Source organism: Callospermophilus lateralis, unplaced genomic scaffold (genome assembly GCF_048772815.1).
Source record: "Callospermophilus lateralis isolate mCalLat2 unplaced genomic scaffold, mCalLat2.hap1 Scaffold_45, whole genome shotgun sequence".
Taxonomy (NCBI): Eukaryota; Metazoa; Chordata; class Mammalia; order Rodentia; family Sciuridae; genus Callospermophilus; species Callospermophilus lateralis.
Genome location: NW_027514398.1, coordinates 8,842,000 through 8,853,865, shown reverse-complemented (window position 1 = coordinate 8,853,865; position 11,866 = coordinate 8,842,000).

Below are 11,866 nucleotides of genomic sequence, written 5' to 3'. Positions count from 1 at the left end.
ATACTAAGCAAAAGTCAGAAGATCTCCATTAGAGCATGACTTACTGTTGACTTATTCACTGAAATGGTTGGTAGCCTCTGTTTCATGTAGGAAAAAGTGCAATTTAACTGAAGTATTGGGGGGATATTACAAAAAGGAAGGTAAAAAGGGTATCTTAGAAAAGTATTTTGTGATTTGAAACATTGGTACCATGCCAGCTATTGTCAAACAGAATTATTCTGTGTCATCTTAGCAGCTGAGTGTTCTGACTTTTGAGAAGGAAATTATTTCCTTATTCTTAACTGTACAGTGAAATACATGGAGAGGGTTGGAAAAACTTGAAAGGGTGAAAATAATCTGTCACAGGAGTCATATTGTACCATTAGGACCTTCTGTCAGAACACAATCCAGACTGGTGATGGTTACAAGATGATCATGGAGCACAGGACCTAATATCAAAGATGGACCTGTGCTTGCAGAAATACTCCTCACTAACCTTGACTCCCTATGTAGAGGTCTCTCTGTGCCTCACTTCACGGTGTTGCCAAGTGCACTGACTTCTCAAATATCATTTATAAATAAAACTTTGACCTTAATATTTCAGTAGCATTAATGAAGCTAAATAAAAAAAAAACTAATTCAAGAAAGGCCATGTAACAGGGATCAGAATGAGAACTTTTCCTTGACATGCTCTGATTAGAAATAAAAAAGTCATAAGGAGTTTAAGGACATTCCTAGTTTCTCAGCAGTGTAGGAAAAAAAAATCAGTAACAGTATTTGGAAACAGAAGATTTTCTTATAGTGCAGGCTAGAGGTAGAGTGCTTACTTAGCATGAGTGAGGCCTGAGTTTGACCCCCAGCACTTCATAAAACTAAAAATATCTAAAACAAACAAACAAAAAACCCAAACAAAAACCCCAGATCATTTGTTAATTCTTCTTCAGAGTCTTAACAGGCATAAAATAAAAATTACAAAGGTTACAAGAAAATTGTTAAAAATTAAACATTTGATTTTTAAAAAATATTAGTAAAATATATCAAGTCCTAAAAAGAGTAATATCAAGCTGAAATAGATCATAACAATATTAAGAAAAAGATGGGGGTTTATGGACCTTAATATTATTGAAAACATAAGAAAATATGACCTACACTTTTACATCTGAAAATTGACACTATAATTTTCTAAATACCAAAGATACCACGTTCTCTGTGTGTGGAATGTGTACCCTTACAGGTCAACTACTTTTGCAAATAAAATAAAAATAGTTGCAACATTTTTAATAAAAGGGTCAATAAATTAAACCCACCAAAATATAAAAGGGATAATGCATTGTAATTATATAGTGTTTAATAACTGAAAGATGATTTAGGATTTAAATATTAACCCATGCTATTTTTCACATTAGCAGAAAATAACAAGTATAAAAGCAATATAGATTCTGGGGTTACGGGACAAACACTAGGTTTAGTCAGGGTTTTTGTTTTGTTTGTTTTGTTTTACTTTTATTTTTTCCTGCTGTGACTAATGGACATGATAAGAACAACTATAAAGGAAGAAAAGTTTATTTGGGGGCTCACAGTTTCAGAGGTCTCAATCCATATACAGCAGGCTTCATTCCTTAGGCAGGACATCATGTTGGAAGAATATGGTGGGGGAAAGCAGGTCACATGATCATCAGGAAGAAGAGAGACTCCACTCTCCAGAGATAAAATGTATAACTTAAAGGCTGGCCCCCAGTGACCCACCTCCTCCAGCTACACCTTACCTACCTTCAGTCACCACAAGGTTAATCCCATCAGGAAACTGGTCCACTGACTTTGTTAAGACTCTCACAACCCAATCATTTCTCCTCTAAACCTTCTTGCATTTTCTCACACATAATTTTTTCAGGGATACCTCACATCCAATCATTGCAGAAATACTCCTCACTAACCTTGACTCCCTATGCAGAAGTCCCTCTGTCCCTCACTTAACGGTGTTGCCAAGTGGACTGACTTCTCAAATATCATTTATAAATAAAACTTTGACTTTAATGTTTCAGTAGCATTAATGAGTCTAAATAAAAAAAAATAACAAATCAAGAAAGGCACCATATCAACACTTGACATAAAACAGAGTTTCTTAATATAATAAAGTGTCCAGAATTAATACAGGTAACCTCATGCACAATGGTGAGTGTTAGAGTCTGTAAACAAGTCAGGATGGCACCTGGCATTTTGCCAGAGAAATGTTAGAATCTGTAAACAAGTCTGGATGGTGCCTGGCAAAATGCCAGAGGGAGTGGTTTGTGAAGTAACAAAAGCGAGCTATTAAGTGTGGAGATTTCTTATTGGTTGACTGCTGTATCTAGTTTATGTTAATTAGATAAGCTGTGAAAAATGTATAAATACCTCTGTTGTCCTAAAATAAACGGCTTCCATTCCTGCTGTATCAATCTACACAAGTTGCTCCTCACCCCCCACTTATTTTGCTGCAGCCGGACTGTGGCAGGTGAGTGATTGAGAAGTGTTAAGTCTTTCTTAACTCTTACCACATTTATTGGCATTTCACATTCTCAGAAGCAGAGCCTCACACATGGTGTGTGGTCGATGATTGGTAGCTGTGCAATGATATTCTTAATGGAAATAAGCTATTTTTATTAAAACTATGGAAGTAAAATGTTTTTATTTTATATTGTTATTAGTCACAAATTACTTTATTTTGGACTTGAAGAAGCAGGTATAATGTGCTATCATGATACTCATTATAATTCTTCCTGTTTAGCATAAGAATCTTGACAAGAAACTTTCTATGGGATGTGATTCCTCCACCTTTTACATTTTTGTCCTAAGTTTAATCTTCTTACAAACACTCAAGACCAAATCTTACAAGTTCTCTCACACTAATTCACTGCACAAACTTTCTGATCAATTTATATTATCGTTACTCTCACTTGGCCTTTCTCCCAATCCCACAGATCTTTGACCTTTCTCAAAGTCTCACAAGATATCCCTGAAATGCAGGGTCCTCATGATCTCCTCTGAACCCATGAACTCTTGAAGTTTCAGATTATGCTCCATGTGCAGGAAACACCCTTACTCCTCTGACTCATTCAGAACCTGGTATAGTCTTAACTCTAGAGCACCTCATCTTTATTTTGCATATATCATAAGATTTTCCATGTTGTACATTTGCAAATTGACCCTATAGACACGACTGCATTCAAAGCTGCTAAATTCTAAGAATTATTTAAAAATAATTTCCCAAGATGCTTATCATATTTGGACCTTGTAGATATTGGTTTGTTTCTTTTGCCATTTTTTTTTCTTAATGTCAAACACCTTTCTTATTTGCAGAGCTGGCGATAGGATGAGGTAGATGATAAATTTGCATCAAGCACAAAATTGGGAGTAATACCAGTAAAAGAATCCCAAGAATTGAGGAAAACACTTCAAAACAATATACTTCTAAATCATAATTAATATAAAATTTCATGATGAAAAAGATATGACACTTTAAATAATGTCAGGAAGAGCATTACTGATTTTTTTCTTTTGTCTCACATTCCCATGTTACTCAGTACAGCTGTGCTCATTTATAAGCCAAACAAAAAATACGGAGATCCAGGGTCTTTGCATGCTCATGTAATTTTTTGCATATTCACATTTCATGTGATATATATGTGCACATAAATACAGTGATCTTTTTATCTTCTGGTTCACTGGTCATAGTTTCATTTATCTACAGTGAACCATAGTCTGAATATATTACAGAAAATTGTGGAAAATTCCAGAAACAAGCATTTGTAGGTTTTAATTGTCTGCTTTCAGAGTAGCCTGTCAAAATCTCCTGCATCCTGCTCTACCCTTCCTGGGAAAATTCATCCTTTCTCCAATGTATCCACACTGCATAGCTACCTACCTACCTCCCTGTGGGTCACATAGTAGTGGTCTTTGTTTTCAGACCAACTGTCACAAGTGTATATGCTAAGTCACCCTTATTTCAGTTAGCACCAGCTCCAAAGAGCAAGAGAGTGAGGAGGAAATTCAGATGTGAAAGAGAGAGACCTAACGTGTTCTTTAAAGGTAAAGGTCTTCAGCTCTCACTTCAAGGAATGAAGAACATCACAGATCAAGGCTGCTTGGACCTATGATGAGTTGTTAATCTCCTAATTTATACTGCTCCTAATTTATAAATGAAATGTACTGCATGTTGTATGTATAGAAAAAATTAGATCCATCTGCAGTTTTTAACTTTCACTAAGGGTCTTGGAACATATCTCATGTGGAAATGCAAGACAATGATAAATATATATATATATATACTTATGTTTAATGTTTATACTGTTTCTTTAAACACAAGCATATTTAAATACATGATGTATGAATCTGCACATCTATAAAGTGTCCACTAAAGTGGATTAGAAATCATTTTAACTCATTAATAAATAGTAACCCCAGACTTGGGCTGAGATCTCCAGCGCATGGAATTGAGGATACTTTGAGAATGGTTGATTGTAGGAGTGAGGCAAGAAAGATACATAAAGAGTCTTAAATATTAGACTTCAATGGAAAAATGGCAGCTTTTAATAATTTAGGGAGGCTGTAGAAGCAGGTTGTAGAAGTCTAGGTGAAGGAAATTCTACTATTCAAAGTGTGCCACAAATCATAATTGTATCGTATAAATATTCATTGAATTATTAAAATATCCATTAGCTCCTAATATTGCTCACAAAGGAGAAAGCTAGATAAAAGTCATATGTCTTCATTAGTGATAACTATAGAGGTTGTTTCTTGCTTGGAATTGGGTAATTAAGTAAGGAAAATAAAACATTGATCCAACCTATGCAGTAGGATTTCCATTTTGAGACAGCCAAATGACACTAATCAAGAAAAGAATGAATGCATTTGGAAATTATGACTTCCCAATTTATAAATATATCTTTTTGTTTCTTTCACCCATCAGCAATTGCTTTCAAAACCATCAAGGAGGAATTGGAAATATGTAGGTTGCAAAGAAATGGACATATTTCTTTCTGCTCAGAAGGGGAACAACTATCATTCTTGCCTAAATCACTGATCCGCACTTAGGTCAGTATGGTGGGGTAACTGGGATTGTTAAGCACTACATGAAGCACTACAAGGTGACAACCTCTAAAGTTAGTTTTAGACAAAAACCTAAATGTACATTTTTTAAATCAATTCCCTTGCTATAGACAATACAAACTATGGTGAAGGAAGCTAATATCTTATAAAGTAGTTAGGAATATCGAGAAATTAGAATAATATAGGGAATAGTGAGCACACTCCTTTTAGTAAGTCAGTGATAGAAAAAAGAAAACTCTTCTGGATTAAAGGAGATATAAAGACAATGTGAATTTTTGTTGTTGTTGTTTTTTTTTTTTTTTGGTAACGGGGCTTGAACTCAGGGGCACTTAAACACTGAGCCGCATCCCCAAACCTATTTTTTATTTTATTTAGAGACAGAGTCTCACTGAATTGCTTCATACCTCACTGTTGCTGAGGCTGGCTTTGAACTTGAGATTCTCCTCTCTCAGCCTTCCAAGCCACTGGGATTACAGGTGTGCACCAACATGCCCAGTGACAATGTGAATTTGATGCACATAAAATTCATAGACTGTATCTGGGCTGAGATAAATAGGTTATGAGAAAAACATAGGGACAAAGTAAAGTTTTAACATGGAATTAATATTAAAAGGGTACATCTTGTGAAATGGAAAGGTGTCGGTCACTAACTCAAAAAACAGGCTAGCAATGTTTGGAAATGTTTGGAAGGAGGTGTATCAACATGTTAGTTGTCACCGCCTTTGGGTAATGAGCATAAGCTCTTTCTTTTCTTCCTGTATCTAGTTATGTATTTTGATTACATACTATTTGGAAATGTAAAAGTATTTTAATTAAAACTCAGTAAAGTTCATGTGTAAAGTATGGGGGGAAAGATTCAGTCCCTGAAAAAATTCAGAAATATTTTAAACTAAATTCAGGAAGATGAAGCTCATGGAGGTAAGTTCAGAGAATTTGCACAACATGGAAAGAGAGCAAGAGAGTGTATGTCAGCAGGACTGGGGAGAGAGACCAGGAAATGGCTAGAATACAGCTAGTTGAGGAATTTGTGGGTACCACAGGGGCGCAGAGTAAAGACTACAGAGACTTCCAGCTGATGGCTCACAGCAATGGCACATCTGCTAATCAAAAGCCAACTGGCTTCATTGCATACAAAAATTTCCCAGGATTCAATCATTACAAAGAAATACCTTTGAAATGGCTTGTTGCTTTCTCACTGTAGAAATTTCCCCCACCTGAGCAACCTGGTCTACTCAGGTTTATCTGATGCTCTTGCTGCTTCAAGGTCATCCCTCAGCTCTGCAAGCAGATGGATCAGTGCCCACTCAGCACCGAAGGCCACACAGTACATATTGTCATTGTTCTGCTGTTCATCATGTATTGTAGCTCAGGGTTTTCAGGTCTGACCCGTTCACAACCTGTCTCTCCCGTGAAGCTTACTGTTCCTGACCTTTACATCATTGATTCAGGATGCCTGGTACAGTATCTGCATCATAACTGGACCTCATTAAATGTTACCAGACAGCATTGAGAGAATCTATCAATGAAACTCCCAGCATGAGAGAGGAGTTAGCTGTGATTAAATGATTGATAAGCACAGCAGATATCATAGTGATATGTAGTGGACAATACCACAGGACTTCCTTACTTGTATCTTGGCTAGCTGTCTTGCCTGTGAGCTTATTTTACTTGGAAATAGAACATTGGTTCTTTATCTAGTTAGTTCCTATCTAACTTAGTTCCCCTATGGATTTTTATTTTGATTATGTTTGTGATGTTCAAAGAATAAAACAATTCAAAATAAACACACCTTCAACTGGAAGTGCTGAATCGACTGAAAGCAGCATTGCGTCTGCAGATACAGGAGGCCAGTGAAGGTGAACACAATACAGAGAACAGAGTGCCTTCAATTTGCTTTTTTCAACTTTGTGTTGGTTGTTCATCCCTTGTGATTTCAAGCATCCTATTTCTTCAAACAAATGTCCACTTGCTTTCCAGTTATGCTATCAATTTTAATTTTGGCATCTGTGCACCTTTGTTGAATTCAGTTTAAAAGGAAAATTGTTATTTTTTTTTTCTCATTCTATTTTTACATACAAAACTCAGCTAACCATGCTGTGCTCCTGAATTGAAAAACAAAAGCATCCACTTCACATTGTAAATATTTTAACATAAATTTCCTACAGATGTTATTCTACCTGTATATTCTATACCTTCAATCTTTAATGTCAAAGGTAAATATATTAATTAGCTATGGTTATTAGTAGAAAATACTGATTTTTCAATTAATTCTGTGAGTTGCACTTCTCTTTTCTATATATTCAGTGATGTCAAGGAATGAAGATATGCATTATTGTATAATAGGGAACAACAAGGTGTAAATCTTAAGTGTGCTTCTGAAAACAGCAATAGAGATGATTCTGCACGTTCTGGGAAATGAAAGCCCTCAATATGTTCAGAGCTACTGCATCAAGCAAATGCATTTACAAAGCATTGGAGCCAGCGGGTTGGCTCTTTCTATATGAGATGTCTGAATTATGTTGACAATCTAATAATGCGGCTGAGTAGCTAAAGGCTGATGCAGGCCTTCAGGAGTTAGTAATGTTGCTGCAACATTTTACAACATTAATGGCCTCATGGAGATAAATGGGACTAATATAGTTTGAAAATGATCATCTCTCACATTTTAAAGAAAGATTTAAAATGTATAAATATTATATATTTATATGCATATGCCTCATCATTCACATTAGATGTCTCAGTACACTGAGCATTGCACATAAAGTGGAAGAAACCAATAGTGGTAAAAAGTCTTTTTGAAATTCAACCTAACATTTTCTTTAAAAGACTAATCAAAGTATAATAATGAATAACTATTTCAAATTCTAGTATTATTTTTAGAGAGACTTTGATGTATTTTTTTGCAAATAATAGATATTTCCTTGTAAAAATCCATAAAAAAATAAATGAAAAAGATTTGAAGTGTGTGTGAGTACATCAGCCAAGATGGCTTATGCAATAAGATGTTTTACATACGATGGTAAATTAAACATAGTCAGAATAGCACTCAGCACAGCATTTCAAAGAAATGGTGATGAGATTATTTCATTTGGATTTAAAATAGTAACTTATAAACTAAAGGAAATGTATTATTGAATACTTTAAGGACTATTTTGAAATATTTTGTGTTGAATATAATTTTATTAACATTGAAATACTTTTTGAACACATTCAGAAAAATTCAATTAGAAAATAACAAAAAACATATTACACTTCTTACTGCTTAAACTAGGTTAACTAAATGCCCACACATTCATTTGCAGAAAGATTGATGTTTGCTATGAATAATTACCTTAATAATACCTTAGCTGCAATGGAAAAAAATTAAAAAACAAAAACAAAACAAAATAGAAAACACATGCCTTGACATGTGTTAAAGGGACTTTTGATTTGACAATAGAGAAAGTGTTAAAATGGCCGAGTTTGCAGCAAGTCAGGTTTTCTTGTTTCAAAGACTTGAAAAAAATATATGTCCAATGGGAAATTAAAAAGTGAAAATATACCAGCCCTTACAAACACCACGAATTTGATTTGATGCTTATGAAAGAGTGCAATACGTGGATGAGCAGTGAGATTCAGATGACAACTTCAGCTGTGAATAACAGCACAGGGCAGGCATCACAGAGCAGCTTCCACCCAGCACCCCTTGGGTGTAATAGGAAAACTTGCCAAAGGAGCAAGGCATTAAAATGCACCCTAGACAAGGGAAAGCCCCCTACAGTAACCTGGTTCAGAAGCATGGTCTTATCATCCACATATCCCTCTATTATATAATCACTGTTGTGAATCATTCATCCCGAAAGTACTTTGGTGAGATACTGTGAGATAAATGGTGAGTGAGATAAATTTACAGTTTATAATCAAGACTATCAGATGACCTTTAAGCTTAGGCAATCCACCAGGCTTTGATCCTTTTACAAAAAGCAACCTAAAACTATAATATATATATAAAATGCTTTTTTCATTTAAGTTGAAAATTTGAGTATTTTCATATGCCATTTTAAAAAATTCTTTACGTTTTCTAATTTCTGGTCCATCTACATTGATTTGGTTACATGAAGAAAATTTTATATTCACATGGAACATAAAAGCAGCACAAGACCAAGTGATTGCTAAAACAGTACTGGATGTGTTTGGGGGAGACATATTTGAAGGTTGATATTAAATATTTTAAAATTTTGTGACAAATTTTCAGTAACCATAGGATTTCATCTTAGGATGTGATAATGAAAACTCAAATCCAAGGAAATACATATTGAAGCTTCAAAATTTTCTTGAGGTTTGGAAACATTTAAATAAACCCATAGGTATAGACTTTTCACAATTTCCTGTTAATTCTTAAGGTCTTTGATTACCATCCCAAATATTACCCAGTTGTGTTCCTTGATTTCTGGCATCACAGTTAACAAATCTCCCATCATCAACACAACTTTTGGTGGTAACTTGAGTTCAACTGCAAAGCCCACTTCATCTTACCATTTCCTATGGAATTTTAATTTTCTGCTGATACAGAGAAAAACTTGGATAGCATATGAGTTATTCAATATATTCATGAATAAAATTATGTATGTCTTCAAACTCATGCATTTGGGGATGGATTATTATGTGGCAATAACTAAGAGATACCTGAATTGCACCCCCTCCATTGAGCTTTTCTGCAATGAACTACCTAGACATGTGTTTAATACTTCAGATGCAAGTGATGTATAGCAGTGCCAATGAGGTAGTATATTGGGGTAATTTTTAAAAATCAGTCAAGGAAGATGGAAAAAGGACAACACCTGCTGTGCTGTGGTGACCTAGTTTTATTTTTTTAAAAAAATTCCTCCTAAAATAATTGGAAAGAGGAAAACATAGCATGTTAAGCGTAAGGCAATCATACAAAATTGTTCCAATGTCATTTCAGAATTTCTGTGGATTATTGACTACCATGCAGCTCTCATTTTCCAGCTTACGACAGGAATTCGTTTAGTAGCCTGTTTCTAAATTCCATTGCCTTTTTGGTATGTGGAAAATAGATTACTTTTGCTATTTAGAATAGAACTGCCCACATTAAGTGGATTCTGATATATTGAGATATATTGCAAATTTCCAGATCTCAAGCTTGATGCATGGTTGGGTGAGAAACCTAGTGGTCTTGTGATAAAAGAGAAATTCTATTTTAAGAGAACAGATAGGGTTGGCTGAATAATTAGCCTGAGTTCAGTATCACTACCTGTAACTTCGCCCTTTCCAATGTAACTTTGCAACCATACCCAGCCACAAGTAGAAGCATGACTCTTCCCTTTGATATCAGGACAGGTGAAGGACTTGGCTTGAAAGTGGAATACAAAAGGAAGGGGCAGGGTGTATTTCCCAGCCTTAGACTTCAGAGCAGTTGTGTGTCTAGTTGACTCCTTGAGCTTCTTCTACCACCACATAAAAGCATCTTACAGATAGCTTCTGCCTTCTTGGCTTGGACACCACAATGGAACATGTAGAGCTTCTCTGACCCTGAATAACCCAAATGTAATGGGGAGTCAGTGCAGTAGGACCTCGGCCCCACAACCAGACTTGCACCTGTGTGAGCGAAAATGCTTGATTGCAGTTATTCACCATGGACTTCAGAATGTTTGCCAAGGAATCAGAAGATGATTACAAATACATGGACTTTGAAGACAGGAGAGAGCAAATGAAGACTTGACCCAAACTAACTTGGTTTTCTTAGATTTCATAAGAATGTTCATAATGTTTACCTAATTATTTTTCTATATGAACTAATACATTTTCTTTCTTCATGCTTCAATGCTAAGAGTTGCACATTGTACTAGGAATAAATGGAATCAATTTGTTTTCATTGTCATAACTCTTTATAATAAACTTATAGCCAGTGGCAATTTTTGCTTGTTTTTTGATGAACAAGATGTCTTTAAGGGATTCTAAAAATATCAGCTTAATATTTGTACAATCATGCATTTGACTAATGAAGACAGAGTTACAGCTTCATAGCAAATGACACATTGTGGCCACGATCTTGATGAGATTTTGTTTTCTGTTTAATTTGTGAGTGAAAATTTTGTCTAAATAGTTGTATCAATCTTTCTGTTCAAGTATTTGCTAATAATATAAAAATCTCAAAAAAAACAGTACTTTTGAAACAAGTTTTTGAGAATAAGGTATTAGAAACTATGGATGAATATGATGACTCCAAGAATTGCTTTCAGTACATACTGGAAAGTTATCTACACATACACACACACACACGCACACACACACACGCGTGCGCACACACACACACACACGCGTGCACACACACACACATACACACACACACCCCTACACAACAAGGTATTTCTCACTGTGGCAAGGATTGACCCAGGAATATATGATGGGAGACACCTCTGTCAGACGCCAGCTTCACTCACCACTGACTCATTTCCACAGCACATGATTTCTCAGTCATGTCTACACCAAGTCACACAGATGTGACCACTTCCTTGATTTAGTTGTTCAAGACTGATTGATTTAGTTGTTCATTATCTTCCTCTTTTTTAGTGCAAATATTGACATGATAAAAGGCACTAAAGTGCGTTTTTTTCTTAGTTGAAGTATACTCCAGTACCAAATTCTATGAAAGTTTCTTAGTCAAACTTTATTTTAACATTTTTCATAGCATGGAAAGATAGAGTTTATAAATGTTGAAGGACTGAGAAGTAGAAAGGACCCTTTTGGTGTTTGGATATTGCTGAACAACTTCCTTACTTTCACACAATCAGCCCCTGAG